Source organism: Lissotriton helveticus, chromosome 8 (genome assembly GCF_964261635.1).
Source record: "Lissotriton helveticus chromosome 8, aLisHel1.1, whole genome shotgun sequence".
NCBI lineage: Eukaryota > Metazoa > Chordata > Amphibia > Caudata > Salamandridae > Lissotriton > Lissotriton helveticus.
The window spans coordinates 909,473,154-909,491,166 of NC_136069.1; the positions used below are offsets into that span (position 1 = coordinate 909,473,154).

At 44.2% G+C, this 18,013-nt stretch overlaps 1 protein-coding gene across 7 annotated transcripts in view; it reads left to right on the plus strand.

The window, feature by feature from the left end:
* The first annotated feature begins 7,785 nt into the window (after positions 1–7,785).
* ST3GAL6 (ST3 beta-galactoside alpha-2,3-sialyltransferase 6) overlaps positions 7,786–18,013 on the plus strand; it is a 635,416-nt gene continuing 625,188 nt past the window's right edge. For 4 of the 7 annotated variants that reach the window (XM_078657722.1, XM_078657727.1, XM_078657724.1 and 1 more), the window contains exon 1: positions 7,808–8,020. The gene's annotated coding sequence lies outside the window, so the exon portion shown is untranslated. Of the gene's footprint in view, positions 8,021–18,013 lie in introns of all 7 variants that reach the window. The other 3 variants (XM_078657726.1, XM_078657728.1, XM_078657723.1) reach the window with 3 other exon arrangements.

Genomic DNA, 18,013 nt, shown 5'->3' on the forward strand with positions numbered 1-18,013 from the left:
CAAAATCTTCAAGGCGACTTAGAAAGGTGGGATCTTTGAGAAGATAATTGTTAAAACGCCAACAACGAGATTTAGAGCACAAAGAAGGAAGATCTAAACCAATCAGAAAAGGAGCGTGATCGGAAATAAGAATGGGCCCAATCTCTGCATGTATGACCTTGGAAAGGATGTGCGGGCTTAAACATATATAATCATTTCTAGAGGTAAAATTAGGAGTAGGGGAATAAAATGTATACTCTAAACTATCAGGATTGAATAGTGTCCATGAATCCACTAGGCCTCTCACAGAAATGGTTCTAGCAAAGGTTTTTTGCATTTTATTGGGAATGTACTTAGATGAGGATTTCCAATCTGTGAAGGGGTCCATAACCGGATTACAGTCACCACCCACTATGAGATTAGAACTAGAACATGCATGAAGAGTGTGGGACATGGATTGCCAAAACTGTGAGTCAATGCCTGTGGGGTCATAGATGTTAAGTAAAGAAACATGGGAACCATTGATAATAGTGTGAAGAAGGAGCCAACAACTATCTTCATCCTTCTCTTCTTTTTCTATCGTGAGGGATAAGGATTTGTGAAAGAGTACTACAACACAATTTTTCCTGTCTTTGGAAGGGGAATAATAAACAAGACCCACCCATTGCTTTTTAAGGGAATTAACATCACTCTCATTAAGATGAGTTTCTTGTAGCATAGCAATTTTACATTGGAGTTTAGAGAGATGGGTAGGGACCTGTTGCTTTTTGACAGGATTAAGCAATCCTTCCATGAGATGATCCGAACGTCATCAGTCATTACAGGTCAAAAAAGCAGTAATAGTATTAATAGTAATAAACAATTCAACAAAATTGTACAGTCAATATGAAGGAAACCAAAAACAAAACCATGAATGCATTGAGAAGTGTGCGATTGAACATAAAAATAAAGATTAATGCAATTGAATAAAAAAGAATAAACATGAAAAAGAAAATGAAAAAGGAGGAGAAAAATCAAGATAAAAAAAGAGGAGAAAAAAGGGACATAAAGGAAATACATGTGAAAATAGAGAAATAATCCAGAAAGTAAGAGAGAGAGGATGAAAAAAGAAAAAAACACAGATAGAGAAGATGAAAGAGAGAGAAAGAATAAGAAGCAGGTGATAGAAAAAGAAAAGTTTACTAGAAGCCGAGAGACTTCAGTCAAGAGAGACGGAATAGTTATCCATCGTGAAGGAAATAAGATGGGGAGGCGGGGCACTGCAAGAGAAGACAGACGACAGAACCGATACGGGCAAACAAGATCAATCAAGACCATTAGACAGACTAATTAAATTGGAAAGAGGGAATTTAACAGAATAACAAATGAAGGGAGACCAACTGCACAATATAAAACAAAATAGGCGGACAACAACGACCAAAATAGCAATGAAATACTCAACACTTACCAGGCATAAGGGACAACGGTGAACCTTAGGGTCAGGATGAAAGGGCAGGGAGGTGGGAGACATCTGGGGGATGGATCAGTAGAAGAGGAAGAACAGCTATGAAGAAAAACAAGGAAAAATCACAATAAGAAGTATCTGTTGAAAAAGGTCAACAAGCCGTAAAAGACAAGGGAAAACAACAACAACAGATCATAAACCACACCAACATAGAAGATAAAAATCTTCAGAACTTTGAATAGAGATAGTAATCTAAGAAAACAAACACATAACAGATCTAAAAGTGCAACTCAAGGCTCTCCAAAGTCCATAGCGTCCCCGTTATGGCGAGAGATAAATTGTCTCAGGTCTTCAGGATGATCAAAGGAGTAAGACCTCTCTTTATAGGTAACCTTAAAAAAGCAACGATGAACTAAACCGTATCTGGCGTTCATGGATCGAAGAGAAAGGACTTCTATGCGACGAGCTGCAGTGGCGCGGGCCACAGCTTGAGAGAAGAAAACTTTTTGACCAGACCACAACATCTGCTTCCTTGACTTTGCTGCTGAAAAGACCAATTAACAGTTCAGTGTATTCCTAAAACAAAACAATTATCCCTCTGCGGCGATTTTCTGACGATGAAGGAGATGAACCTGCAGATTTAGGGCTGATGCGATGGGCACGCTGTAAATTGAGAGTTGTGCCGTCTTTGACACCAACAATCTTGGGAATGTGTATTTTTAAGAGGGCCAGCATGTCGGACCCCTCCTCTCCCTCAGGAATACCATAAATTTTAAGGTTATTGTGTCTATTGCGGTTTTCTAAGTCCTCGGTTTGCATCTTGAGGAGAGCAATCTCTTTGGACACAGCCGCAACTTGAGGTATCAAATCCTGAGTATCACTGATCCTATGTTCCACCACAGACATTTTTGAGTCCAGGTCAGACCATTTCTCATATAACCTCTGAAGGGTATCATTAGTATCAATGACAAAAGGTTTAATCAACTTTATCTCTTCCATAAGGTCTTCCATTGTAATGGGTAGTGGCGACTTGGTAGGCGAATTAGGTTGCTTTTTATGCCGTTTAGGAGGAGCGGCCAGATTGGATTCCTTACGAGAGGAAGACATATTTGTTGAAGTGATTTTCTGACCAGGAAAAGGAGAAGGCTCCATATAGATGAGAATATTGAACAATTTAGACTTTCAAAAATGTGAAGCGTATAAGAAACAGATTGTGAATCGTACAGCAGCCGTCAAACTTCAGTTCCTTGCATCAACACAGCTGTAACGTGACAACTAACTCTGTCAGTACTGGCATATTTCAATGAGGCATAGCATGTTATAAGTCATCATAACATAGAGGCTATTTAAAAAAATATAGCTGTAATAGCAGGATTTTGCACATAAGGCGTTCCTATTGAGAGCTGTATTTCCCGACACAAAATGTTGGCGTAGAGCAGACCTTTGGGAGGCCATTTACAGTATATACATAAGTCAGTCAGAAAAAGTATTGCAGAGATAAAACCAAGTATATAACAATAGCCTGGGTGTCAGCATTGTAAAGAAATGGGAAGCTTCAACTAAAGCACACAATCTTCTCTGAGAAAGAAGAGAAACACGGTGAGGAGAGAACTGTCACTGGAGTTCAGGCATTTTGTGGGGACACAAGATGGCGGTCAGAATTTATGCATGAAGCGTGCCGCATAATTTGGTTGAATTTCAGGAAAATTGAAAGTGAAGTCATAGAAGTTGAGGGGCAACTGTCTTCTTCACATATTTGCAGGAAAAGCGGCGTACCTGCAGGGTGCCGACTGTCGAGCTGAGGCGAAGCCGCGATACACACAAGATGGCGGCTGCGATCCGCTCAGGGAGCGCGCCACATATCTGAGACGAATACCAAAATATTGAGTGATCACTGCCACACAAAAAAGGCGTCCTTAGATTCAGCGGATACTCCGATGGCAGAATCTACCACCAAAAGTCGCCAGAAAGCCACTCCATCGGCCACCCTTCTCAAGTTACTTGATCGCGGTCCGGAGCGAGATCAGCCTGCTGCTACCCCCGTCAGCGCTGAAGCCACGCCCCCTAAATAATTCATATGGAATATGTTTCAATTCTGAAATTGTGAGACTGTGAATTATACATTACTGAGGTCTGTGGAAAGTATAATGCTTGTTATGGTGTTTCAATCACTCGTGTTATGTTGACTGTGTTAGAATGGTACGCCCTTTTTCTCTCATGCCTCAATCTGCATATCTCACACCTCATTTCTTTCCTCTTCTGCACCCTCTTTTCACTCTCTCCTGAATGCACTTCCTCACATCTCCTTCACTACACCACTCCCAAACACACAACACAAGTACTCACCTGTGAGCAATGGAGGGCAAATTTACTAACATTTCCCGCAATGCAGCAACTTGTGGGGCTGCGTGAAAGGAAGATATCAGAAATGTGCCATACTTACAAAGACATGGCGCATTTCTGCTGCCTGCTTGCACTGGTGCACTGTGTGCTGCCTAGTGCCAAAGCACGCACCTTTGAACCAAGGGTAATGCAAGGGTTCTTGCATTACGAGCAGGTTTGGTTTTGTGCAGGAATGGACACCTTCCTACACAAAAATAATCCTTAAAGCATTCTCCTTTTTAGGTCGAGCTGGTAAACTGCATCCAAAGGATGCAGGTGCCCAGCTGGAGACCTAATGTTGCCTGTCACGAGGGAAGGAGGACAAGAGGGTGTTACGAGCTTTTTCCCTGGATTTGTGTGCGCGAACGCGCACGTTCCATCCTGCGCCGCGCCGTGCACTTCCCTCCCATACTCCTAGCAAGTCAGCTGCACACAGACACACACACACGCGCGCACACGCACTTACACTTACACAGACACGCAGGCACACAGACAGGCAACCCCCCCCCACCCCCACAGTCACACACACACACGCATACACAGAGACTCCATGACACATACACACACGCACGCACACACACATGCCCCCCGCCCTCGCAGCCCAACCTAACAAGGCGAAGCCCCACTCACCGGCTTCCTTGGTGCAGCGGCTCTCACCAGCAGCAGGACTCTTCCTCCCTTCTTCGGCACCGGGGCGCAGGGTAGGCTCCTGCCTGCTCCGGTGCTCCAAACAATCGCGGCTCTTCCGTGGGAGGCGGGGTAGGCTCCCGCCCTCCTACTTCCTGTTTCCGGTTGTCCCGGCCGGCCTGCCAGACTTCCTGGTCGCAGGCCGGCGGCGTGAGCTTTGGACGGACTGCAGCACGCGCTCTCGCGAAGATTTCCCTGCCCTCGCAGTTGTTGTAAGGTAAGAGAAAACTGCAACGAATGCTTCACTTGGCTCCCTAATGCTTCTAAGCACTGTTCTGTTTTTGTGAAATACATTGTCTGGAAGGACGTTGTCTTTCCTCACAGAATCAATCTGTGCAACCATTCAACAACAACTGGTTCAAATATACGCTATCAATGTTTCAAGCTTTATTGCAAATGTCACAAAAAAAGTTAATATTTCACTTCTGTTCTTGGATTTTCGTCACAATAAAATACACTGAACATAATTTCACAAAAGTTCTTTAGAAAAGTTTAAGCTATTGCCATTATAAATTACAATAACTTTTATTTAGGTATTAGTTATTTTAAAAAATTAAACGCCATTGTTATTTGTAATATCAATACATCTAAGTCATGTAAATACAAAACATATTGCATTACAAATGCTATAGGTATCACATTTGCGAAAGTTATAACTATTAGCATTGTAAATGACAAAGCTATTAATTTAGCTATTTAAAAAATAAAACATAAATAAAAACTTTGCCATTTACAATACTAATAGCTCAAACTTTCCTAATGCGAGACCTATTGCATTGCAAATGCTTGTTCTCTCTGTGAAACGGAATACATCACACATAGACAATGGAAGTAACAAGAAAAAAAGAAAGATATGTATTCTTGTTGCGCCTGGGAGCCATACCATTTTTACTCATTCCCAGGGTTACAACTCTTGGTAAATCTGGGAATGCGCCAAAATCCATGGATGCATGCATGGGAACGCCCATGCTCCGTCTGAAAAAGCTCCCTCATGACCTATATTACTTTCACAAATTGAACATCAATTCAGCATGGGCTAACCAACTATTTCATAGCAATGACACAGTTTAAAGAGAAAGCTTTATAGTTTCATCATTATTTATTTCATTTCTTTTTTCTGTATCAAAATCCTTATACTTTTTTCCTTATTTTCTTAAATATAAAAATATCAATATAGATATATACATACAAATAAATAGAATTTTTACATACAATATGAAATACAAAACATAATTGACTTGATAACCCCTGAATGAAAGAAAGAAAAAAGTTTCATTCATACTAACATCCAACCTCATACTATATTCACAAATGCATAGATCTAGGGAATGGGAGATAAAAGATTGCACAGTCAAACACGCCGGGTTACTCTTTGGACCCTGTAACCACAATAGATTAACATATGCGAGGCCACAAGCCCCGAGTTTATGCGGCACCGACTTTGACATACTCAGCACATACTACGGGACATTCACAAAGCCGCTCAGCATAATACGAACCAACAAGATTCATCAATTTGAACAGTGCTCGACCCCAAGATAGTAGGAGGGTTACGTTTTGCTCAAACTGTGTCATTGCTATGTAATAGTTGGTTAGCTCATGTTGAATTGATGTTCGATTTGTGAAAGTAATATAGGTCATGAGGGAGCTTTTTCAGACAGTATAGTTTGCTTTCCCCTCTTCTCCCTGACCTCAAATTATCTACAGAGAGGGGGTTCCCCTTTTTTTGCATAAAGGCCCATGTTCTGCCCATGGAACACCTCCCTACAGGAAGATGTAAGGCAACGCTGTGTGCTGTCTTGCGTTACCCTGTATTTACCAAACCACCCAGAGCCATGTAAGGTGGGTTGTGTGGCTTAGTAAATTCCACTTAAGCCCTATGTAAATATAGCCCTGCATTAGCTTTTATTTTCACTGTGTCAATATTTTGCCAACTGTGTTTTTCCTTCCAACACATTTGCAAATGGAATATGTGACTATTGCCCTGTGAGCTCTGCAGAGAGGCCAAGGACTGGATAACCATGTATTCTGAATATCTTTCTGAATCACTGACAGGCACTGTGAGAAACTCTCGCTGCACTGTGCCTCTACTGCAGAGCTCTCAATGGTGGCCCCGTTGTAAACACGCGGCGGCGACTCTGTTCTAAGTTTTCTGTTACAAAAGAGTAATGCGCAACACCAAACAAATAACTATGATAAAAATTCTGAAAATAGCTAGCACCCTTAACAATATGGAAGATTAAGTAAAACGTGAAATATAAAAAAAAGAAAGCACATTACTAACAAAGATTACCTTAAAGTTTTTTACATACATTGTTCAGAAACTGGTCAGTGTTTTTTTCCAGTACAGTGAGAGACAGGAATATAGAGCCAAAATGAACCCTCATCAATGTCCGCTTTTAATTTCTACCCGGTCGGAGGAGTCTCGGAGGGACCCAGACAACTTAAAGCCCTGAGAGTACAATCAGGGCCTTAAGTGGCCCCAGTCCTGCCGGTGCTCAGCACTGGCAGTTCTAAAAAGCAGGTGCTGAGATGGGTCCCTATCGGGCTGTCCATTTTTGCCCTTATCTTTTGAGTGAAAAAACGTTTAAACTCCGCAGCAGTACCACCCTTCACTGCCTTTGAGGTAACTTCTAGAGACTCGTTTTAGTTCTTTCACAGTCTCATCATTTCAAAAGTGAAGAATTTTCAATATTATACACAACTAAGCCATAGTTGGTGCTTATTTATCTTACACAACTAACAACCAAAGTCAAAGCCAATAGCCCTGGCTTGTTGTTGGTATAATGTTGCATGCATTATATATCTGGATGCAATGACAGAAGCAGCTCAGTAGCAGTTGTGAGGTACACTATGATTATAGTTGTGAGGCACACTATTATTATGCTAAGTACAGATTTTTAGCTTATGTGTTTTAAAGCCACGCCCTTAATTATCTCCCCCTAGAAAGTGGGTTCCTCAGCCTTACAGAAGTGGGCGCTTTTAAACCGAGGTTCCCCGCCTTCGTTCTCCCTAAATGCATACTGCACGCCACTTCAAGGGAAAGTCAGAACGAGTGAAACCGAGATGACTCGTTGAAGATCACTACGCCCAAACATGTGATGAGATCAGACCGAGGGGAGATCCGAACCCGCGGTTTGGGTTTTTTCTAATTATCCGAGGGGAGGGGAGCTGGGGAGTTGAGGTTTAGGGCTCTCCCATCGTCGGGGCCGCAGCGGCAGCAGCTTTAGGACCGGCTTTCCTCGGAGTTCGTGAGGGCGGGATGCCGCCGCCAGGCCCCGCCCCCGGTGCAGCGCCCGCCCGGAGAAGAGGACGAACAACAGACTCCGGAGCAGGCGGACCAGCAAATAGCGGACCACGAGGGCTGGGGACACCCGCAGGCTGACAGCTGCTTCACCACACCCGCCGGCGCCTCGGAGCCCGCCTCCAGCCTGGGGCGGAGGAGGCCAGAACAAGGAGCCGACCCCCCGCCGGGACCAGAGAGGAGAGCGCAGCCACCCGGGGTCTGAGCTGGCCAGAGACTGCTGGGTGAGGCTTAGCGACCTGGACCCCCTCCGACACTGCGAGTTTAAACCAATGCTGTGTGTTCTGGGTCCGTGTTCCCTCGCCTCTCTGCTGTGCGTGGAAGTTGCTTTGCTGTGGCCCGCTCTGGTGCCCTCGCGCCGGCTCACGCGCGCTGCTCGGCCAGATGTGAATGTGGGGGACGTTGTTAGGATCGGTTCTTCGTTCCTTTATTGTGAACGCCGCCTTTCTCCCCTGTGTGCCCTGCGGTCACACTAGTATGAACTTGTTGTGGCGGGGGGCGCTCTCACTTACAACCGCTCGCTGGCGCTTCCTCCAACAATAGATAAATATTGTAGCTAAAAGCCGACTGGCGCTTAAAGCGCAGCCTGTGGCTTCCTGAGCCCCTTCAGTATATCCGGTCCCATGTCCTGCGTTGTTTCCCTGGTCGTCCCGTCTTCTTCTGGTTTTTGTGCTTAAGGAAACTTTTCTTCACTGTCTTTCAACTGTACGTTGGACATATGCTCCGGTTTATCAAAATGTACTATTTGCATTGAACTCGTGCAGGAAGTTTTTCAGAGATATTTTGCCATCCTGTCGTGGGGAAATTAATTGCAAAGAGTGTGTGCCAGGGTCGTTGTTGGCGATTAAAAAGCAAGTATGGAGGAAAAGGGGCTGGACTAATGGGGGAGGCAGGGCCGGCGCTAGGCATGGGCAGTGTGGGCAGCTGCCCAGGGCCTCGCGCTCAGCACAATAACAGGGGGCCCCGCTTTCACACTCTCACAGGCAGATCACCTACTCCCCGAGGCCCCCCTCCCCAACCCGATCACATTGCTAAAGTATTTGTGAGCAGAGCGAGGTGTCTTGACCTCGCGGTTCAGGGCGGCATTCCTGGGTGTGAAAGGAGGGGGGAGGGTAAACAAGGGGTACAGGATGTGAGAGCAACAAAGCCAATAATTACGGCAGCTCTCCAGAACAAGGACGGGGCAGCACCTCTGTTAACATCCTGCGGTGAAGAACTTGTCTGCCTTTGTCTATTTCCTCTCCAGGCGATAGATGGCCCTTTTGTTTCCACGATTAACCAGACATCAGGAGATAAGGAGAGGTTGATGAGGGGAGGGGGGAGCATCTAGCTCAGACTGCCACAGTAGGGCAGTGTTTATTTATTTTATGCGTGTTTATATAGCGCTGACTTTACCCAAAGGTGTCAGAGCGCTTCACAATAGGAACTGTACTGATACACGAGGAGAAAATTCCAAGCGAACAAATTACAAAAGCAAACGTTAAGTTACGTAAGGCAAAAGTGACAATTGTGAGCCAACAAAATACAAGAGGTAGCAAACGGTACATTACAGGAGAAAAAAGTGACATGGGTGCACATTACAAAAGCGTACAGAGTACAAGAAGAGGTATAGTACTGCAATAAATGGCAGACACTCAAACACAAGAACAAACGTTACATAGGCAACGGTGGAACTTGTGCTCAGCAAAGTGTCTCACTACTGCTTTGAGGCACAGGAGAGGTGGTCCTTATCCCCTGGGCCTCAAAGCACTAAATCATGCTGCAAGGTTAGGCGTGGGGCCCCTTTCACTGGGACGTGGCTATTATCTAATGCTTCGAAGTCCAGGGCAGGGGGCCCTCACAGCTCTCGACCAGGCTGCAAGGTGCAGATGTGGGGCCCCCTTTGCAGGGCTTTGTAGCCATTATTTTGTGCTGGGAGGCCCAGGACAGAGGGCCCTGTCCTTGGCCTCACAGTGCTACTGTTAGATCATTAATTTCTATTTTCCAGAGAGACTAGCATGTTTTCTTCCCAGTCTAGGCCACCAGTGATAAACTTAGAGGGTTGTCTAGTAAATACAGCTAAGTGCGTACAAATGGATTACCACCCAATTTCCCGAGCAGGAAGCTCCGTGGCCCCTCTTATCGCGAATTAAGCAGATTGACATGGGCGTCCGCAGGGGGGGCAAGGAGGGGCGCTTGCCCCCCCCCCCTGGAGCACCCCTCCTTGCCCCCCTGCCAGAGCCGGCTCTAGGGTGGTGTGACCGGTGCCACCTTGGGGCGCCGTGTTTACAATTTAATTATGATTTTAAAAGCACCTGCTGCACGTTCCTTTCCTCCTGCAATTACGGGGCCTCACAAAAATGTCAAGATAACTCCTGTGATGAATGTTCTTCCTGGCCAGAGATCAGAGTTTTGTGTAGTTGAGGTTTTTGACGTATGTGAAGGTAGTACAGAGGGTTAATATGCCTGCTGCAAAGAACGTGTGCCAAGTAGATTAAAGAGTGCATTTAATGTAAATAGATCAGCAGGTTACTGCTTTTAAAAGAGACATCCTTTTCTTACTTGCAATTAATAACTTAAAGTCCTAATATAGAATAGTGAGGTATTAACTTTCATCATAGAAGTGCATACACTCTGCTAAGTATAGAACATTGATTAATTTAGCAAAAAGGGGTAATTTGGGTAGAAATGGAGTCTTACTATTAAAGAAAACTCCCAACTATGCTGTTTCTTTTTCGACTCTGAGTTTGTGCTTGTCCACACCAAGCACTCCTAAACTATACTGCCTACCAATTATGGATGACATGTGACTCCTACACTTTTAGGGGCATATCATCAACGACCAGCGATAATTATCGCTGGCTGTGTGTAGCGCTCAAAAAATTAACGCCGCATATCGCCGGATTCTATCGCCTGGTGACGCACTATCAGCAAGGCACATCGCCCAGGCGATAGAAATTCAGGCTACCGCGGCGGAAAGAGTCGAAATCGCCGAAATTCCAGCGATATAAAACCGCGTTAAGGAAAACCTAATCTATAATGGGAGACGTGGACTCAGTATTACAATCCATCTCCCATTATAGATATGGCTTAGTAAGGAAAATAGCAGGCCTTACAAAGCGGCGAAAAACCCGGTTAGCGCTGATTATGATATCGCTATGTATGTTAGCGATACACCTGAAAATAGAGAGAACCAGTGTTAGTGATGATATCCCATGTTGTTTCACCGGACATACCTCCCTTGTATCTCATTAGCGATGCAAGGCGATGCGATGTTGAAACCAGCGCTAATCCCATTGAACACGCTTTAGCGTGCTCTTGTAAATAAAGCAATATTTTTATTGTCATATTTCATCCGAAAACGGACGCAAGCGTTGCGATAAAAATATCGCTAGGCCTTGATAATATGCCCCTTTGTCCTTTGACTTATGTAACATTTCCTATACACTGATTTACACAAGTATGATTGATTGTCTGTGTAATGTGTGTGTGATGCAAAGTGCTCTGACATACTTTAATGGTATGAGTAGCGCTATATAACGAATTCAATGCATCTGAGAGAGAGTGGTTATGGACTCTTGGTCACTGTTAAAGGGTGCTTGTGAGAGAATCCGTGGTGGAGGTGGTCATTGGGGGCGCCAACTAACATTGTCGCACTGGGTGCCACCAGCGCTAAAGCTGGCCCTGCCCCCTGCAGACGCCCATGCAGATTGACTGCTTTGTGACACACTTTGAGCCCCTCACTTATGTTCGAGGGGCTGTGAAATTCTTGTCCTTTTAATTACTTGTAGGGGATTTCATAGATACTGTTTTGACAGCCCATGTTTGTGCTGCACCTGTGTCTTGTTTAACAGGGCAGGGAAGGTGGGGTGTGGTGGAAGGCAGAAGGGAAGTACTGTAGCTAGACAAGGTTTCTCGTTGTGAAAGAGTGCGACACACTGTCAGCTACTAACCATGAAAACATGTTGTCTGCCCTTTTCAGATGTAGAAATGACAAGCAACTTCATTGATATTATGAGTTGAAAGACATTGAAAAACCTATTCAGTCTAATGAGCAAAGGAATAAATGCATTCCGATGAACTACTCCCGGCAGAGCCACCCTTTATCCGTGGGCCCTTGTCCCCAATTAGTTCCTCAGAAAAGCCCTTAAGGGTCCTTACACATCCCTCTTTTCTAGCTCCTCCTTTTGATCTCTGAAGATAGCAAAATGCGGCTGCGCACGTGATTGTTGAAAATCTTTTAGTGCTACTCTGACCCTTTTTAGGGTAGTGCCTGCAAGAGCATGCACTACTGCATGCGTCTTGTTTGCGAGACACTGTTGTATGCATAAAAGAGCTTGGAGCCAGCCCGTTGCTTACCACATGTTGCTTTGCGTGGTACTCTTCTTTACAGCCTGATAATTGGTCAAGGCAGATCTAACATCACTTCCGTTCCTCACTGTCGAGCAGGGACCAGGCACTGATTGATTCAACTTAATCAGTGCACATTTGCTACTCCCGATGTGATTGAGGTACTATTTTATTCTGTTCAACTTTTAGTGTCCTGCAAACAGAAGACGTGAGACTGGTAAAAACGAGCCTAGCAGGACAAAAAAAGTTGCAAAGATTTATTTTCTATAGTTAAGTTTCTTTTATTTTGCCAAGTCTTCTTTTCTTACTGTTCACTAATATTTTCTTTTGTTTTTGCCTGTGTACGCTTCTCTCGAATATTATTGCAAATTGACAATGTTTCTTTCTTATGTGTTTTTTCTGAAAAAGGCTTTAACACATAATAGTTCCGTACACCTCCAATCGGGCCCACTCTAATGCATGCCAATCCACCCCACACCAATCCACTCCACTTAATCCGGGACGCTTACGGGCAGCTGTGCGCTTTACAAGTCCAAAACATTTACATTTAATCCAATCCACCATAGACCAATCCAAACCACCCCACTCCAACACACTCCAATCCTCTCACCCCACACCAATCTGCCCCACTTCAATCCAAAACAATCTGCCCCACTTCAATCCAAAACAATCTGCCCCACTTCAATCCAAAACAATCTGCCCCACTTCAATCCAAAACAATCTGCCCCACTTCAATCCAAAACAATCTGCCCCACTTCAATCCAAAACAATCTGCCCCACTCCAATCCAAATCAATCTGCCCCACTCCAATCTCCACACAAAAATCTGGCCCAATCCAAAACAATCTGGCCCACTCCAACCCAAAACAATCTACCCCACCCCAATCTCCGCACTCCAATCTACCCCACTCCAAGCTGCCCCACTCCAATCTCCGCACGCCAATCTGGCCCACTCCAACCCGAAACAATCTGCCCCACTCCAACCCGAAACAATCTGCCCCACTCCAATCCAAAACCATGTGCTCCAACTCAATCAGCGCCACTCCAATCCAAAACAATCTGCCCCACTCCTGTCTGCCCCACTCCAATCCAAAACAATCTTCCCCACTCAGGTCCATCCCACTCCAATCCAATCCACCTCACCCTTATCCAATCCAACCCACTCCAATCCAATCCACCCAACTTCAATCTAATCCACCCAAATCCAATTCAATCCACCCAAATCCAATGTATCCCACTCCAATCTGACCCACCACACTCTAACCCAATCCACCTCACCCCAATCCATTTCACCCCACCCCAATCCAATTCACCTCAATCCAAGCCACCCCACTCAATCAAATCCACCCCACTGCAATTCAATCTACTCCACTCAAATCCACCCACCCCACCCCAATTCACCACAACCCATTCCACCCCACCTCACTACATTCTACCCCACTCTAGTCCTCCACCCCACACCCCTCCAGTCCACCCCACTCCTGTTCACTCTTCTTCACTCCAATCCACCTCACCCCAATCCAGTCCTACCTCCCCATTTTAATCCACCCCACTCCAGTCTAATCTACCACATTCATTCCACCCCACTCCACTGCAGTTCAATCCACCTCACTTTAATCCAATCCACCCAACTCTACCCCAATCCAATCCACCCGCCCTAGTTCAGACCACCCCACTCAGTCCAATCCCTCCAGCCCACCACACTCTAATCCACCCCACCACAAACCAATTTAACACACCCTACTCCATTTCAATCCATACCACTCCAATCCACCCCACCTACCCAGTCTAACTCACTCCACTCACTCCAACTCGCTCTATCCCAATCCACCCCAATCTACTCCAATCCACTCACTACCTCAGTCCAGCCAACCTACTCAACCCGATTCCACCCTACTCCAATCTACGGCACTCCACTCTATGACGCTGCACTCAAAAAAAATAAAAAATTTATTTGTATCTGAATTCAACTTCATCTCGCTATACCCTGTTGCATATTTAACTAGGAGGTAGAATAGCCATCTTTGTGAGATCTGCGTCAAGCATCCAATGTGACTAATGTAATCCACTTAATACAGGTTTAAAATAGACTTGTTCCATTTGGATATTTATCTTTTAGTTCATGTTACTTATATCAACAGAATGTCTCTTCAGCAATGACAAAGATCAATAGTTTTGTGATGTCAGTTTTCTATGATGTCACGTCTTGTGATGTCACAAGCAAATTAGAGGGGCCTCACATCTTCCCTTTCGCCCAGGGCCCCACAAGTCCTAGGACCGGCCCTGGGGGGAGGGTACTAGGGCATTTTGCAGAGGCACATAGGAAGGGGAAGAAAGTATAACTTTAATTATGTCTAGAGATGCTACAGGATGATGGTTGGATACAGACAGTGGAAGAGGTATTGGTTATAAACCTGGACACTGGAATTATGCAGCATGAGAGTGCCAAATTATGCAGCATGGTCGAGTAAATTATGCGGCACTAAAGGGCAAACAATATGTTACAAAACTGCGCACATTTTGTAATAGTATTACTTCTTTATTTAATCATTTGTTAACTTGTGAACACTGTCTGGGTATTGGTTCCCCTCATTAGCGCGCATTTAACACCTAAATGTACTAATAAGCAACAGAAAGGTGATGGTCCAGCTTTGCAAAGGGTTCCACTGCACCGCAACATGTCGCTTCATTTTCAATAACTTTTTAACTGAGCTAGAAACCAAGTTTGTTTTGTTAATCTGCAGATTATGTGGCAGATGATGGATTATGCAGCAATCTATAAATATGGGAAATTTGCAGTGGCTGCACAGTCGCATAATTCCAGTTGCCCTGTTTATGAGCAGCGAGAGAAGTACTAGAATGTGCATTGGATTGAGCTATAGGGTAAATGTAGGGGTAAAGATAATATGGTTTAGCCAAGGTTAGATGCACTAGGCTATAAGCAGTGCTGGATGCACTAAGGTATGAACAGAGATACTGGGCATAGTTCGAGTAGAAGTACCTTGGTAAAGATGGAGGTGCTTAAGTATAGATAGGCATGGAGGTACTTGGTTGTTGTAGGTGGGGTAGAGGTATTAGGGCATCGGCTGATTTTCTTAGTTGAGTATATATATGAGTAGAGGAAATAGGATTCCGGCAAGGTTGGTGGTGCTAGGATTGTGGTAAGAGTAGATGGGGTAGAGAGTGCATGGGGTAAAGGTAATAAGCAAGGCATGAAGTTCCTAAACTGTAGGTAGACATCCATGGGTAAGAGTAGCAGAAGGGAGGTTCGAACATAAGGGGAAGATAGAGACACGGGGTGGGGAGATACATGAGCTTTGTGATCCTGGAACAAAGAAAATAACTGTTTCCGACGTGACGGACATAAACCAGGATAGAGTCGACATCCTGGGAATGCCATTTATGAGGGGGGGAAAAAAACAGGGAAACGTTTTTTTGAGAAAGTATGCCCTGAAAATAATTTCTTAATTATGTTTTTCTCCATAATCTCACTGTACCGCATTATCACTCGTAAAGGAAACTCTGGTACTGGGAGGTAGACCTCACTAATCAGTTTTTTGTAATGTTCTGTCTCATAGATTTGTAAATAGCTCTGTAATTGCCAGTTGCTCAGCTCCTTCGCTCTGTTGCTTGAATTTTTTTTCCCACCAGTAGCAGACGATCGCTGGAGAGGGCTCCGTTGTCATTATCCATCTCTCAGTCTTTGTCAGTTTTTTTACGGTTTGTGGGCACATGTAGTCCCAGTGATGTGTTAAAAGGGGCATTGGGTCGTGCGACGCGGAGCCATGTGCTTGTATGCTTTGGCAGTGGTTGTCATTGGCATTGTAGACCATCTCTAGGATTGCCAGATGTCAAGGACTGTAAACAAATGGACACGCGACAGCTTATATTCAGCCGTTGGCTTTCATTTAACAAATTCTTGTAATATGGTAGTTGGTAGTGTTGTTTCAGATGAATTAATTACATCGACTTAATACAGATGCAAACAATGAATTTTGAAAATGTCAGAGCTCCAATGCTGTAGCCCGGTGACATGGAGTTATTTGAGTGCCTTAACGATCTACCTATTGTGTGTGACATCTTACCCAAGTGTAGGTTGTATACTTCACCTATCCTGACCCTGTACCCCTTCTGGTGTTGGCCGTTATGATCTGTGTGCGGTTTTTGATAATTTTTACCAGTTGAAGTTGCTTTCCTTCGGCTCCCATGGGTTGCTGAACGAGTTTGGGTGTGCCAAGGAGTCTGTGAAGGCTGAGGGTCATAATGTGTGTAAAGAGAGAGAATATGGGACTTGTAAAGTGCGAGAGGAGTTAAGTGGTGGAGTTTGGCTTGGTAGGCAAGTATATGTGGATGTTGGGGGCATGGTGAGAGTAATGAAATAATGGGATGGGCTGTTTGGGAAAAGGGTACAAGTGAAGTGGAGGTGTGGATGTTTAATGCATGGAGAGAGATGGTGCACAAGTTGTAAGTTGGAAGAGATGTTAATGTTGATGGTGGTACAGAGCCTACCGTATGCAGATGGCAGGTAGCACTTGACTGCATAGTTCCTATAGTACACAGTTTTATGAAAGGAGCAGTGAATGGCTGATGTGGAGCAACAGTGTGTAGAGAGGTCTGGAAAGGAAGTAGAATGATGCAATGGGGAAGCTGCTTACACATTATTATATTTGTCTTGTATTACCCAGAATCCATTAAGCAGGCTGTTACACCACATATAATACACGGGAGCCTGCGATCCCTGCATAAAAGCCCTTCTCTAGTTTCCTTATTACATGTGACTAGTGATGTCTCTAGTCGCCTGTAATAAAGAAATGACGTACCTGATCAACTTTAGTAACTAATTACAGTTGAGTTCTGGCGTAGTAATGCCCACTGCAAGGGCCAGGAGCCAAGGGGAAAGGCAGGTCATGGAGCATAATTAAAGCTGCAGTTTAAACCACAAAAATGAATGAAGCCTGGCTTGTTCTTATTCTGCTCTGTTTTTTTGTTTTTTTTTGATGAACAGTGATCTACAGGAAAGGGATATTTGTGGCACCGCAATTATTTTATGCATGCTTTAGGTAATTAGATGAAAGATGGAATCGGTCTTTCTACACAGTCTGAGCTTCTGCATTTTTATAATCTGACTTCTATTAAACTGACTGATATCTTTTCGCAACAAATTTAACTGCTCATTGGCATGCTTAATTTTTCATTAAAGATTCAACTTTTATTCATCATATCTGCAAACATCATCTCTTTGCATATGGAAGAACGTCATATAGGATTTAAGTTGTTTGTTGGAAGATTGATGTTATGACCATGTACTATAAGGAATAAAGTACCCCCTGGTATACATTACGAGGACACATGCAAATCACCTTGGAGTTCTATGACCTTTTAAAGGAACTCTGCCTTCCGCCACATTCCCCTATATGGTCAAGGAACTCTTCAGTGACTTGAAATATACTTACAGTGTACGGCAGGGAGTACTTTACCCCATATATAATACATGAGAGCTTGCAATCCCTGTATGAAAACCCATCTCTAACTACTTTAGCACTCCTGTCACCTGAAATGAGGTAGCTGGTCAACTGTAATAACTTAATACCATTGACTTGTGACTTCACAATGCCTGCTGCCAGAGCCAGCAGCCAAGGTGAAAGGCAAGGCCAATAGCAACAAGGAAAACGGGAGCTGGGTTTTCCTCTAGTGATATCTTTTTTCAAAAAGAAAAAATGATCAGCAGAAGGTACACATGTATGGAAACGTTTTTTTCCGTGCTGTAGGTCATTGCAGTAAAGATAGAATCTCTGCATATTTCTACACGGTCTGAGCCACACTTTTTTTGTTTACATGACTTTCATTAAACTGATAGTCATTTTTGAAATATCTATATTATAAACTGCT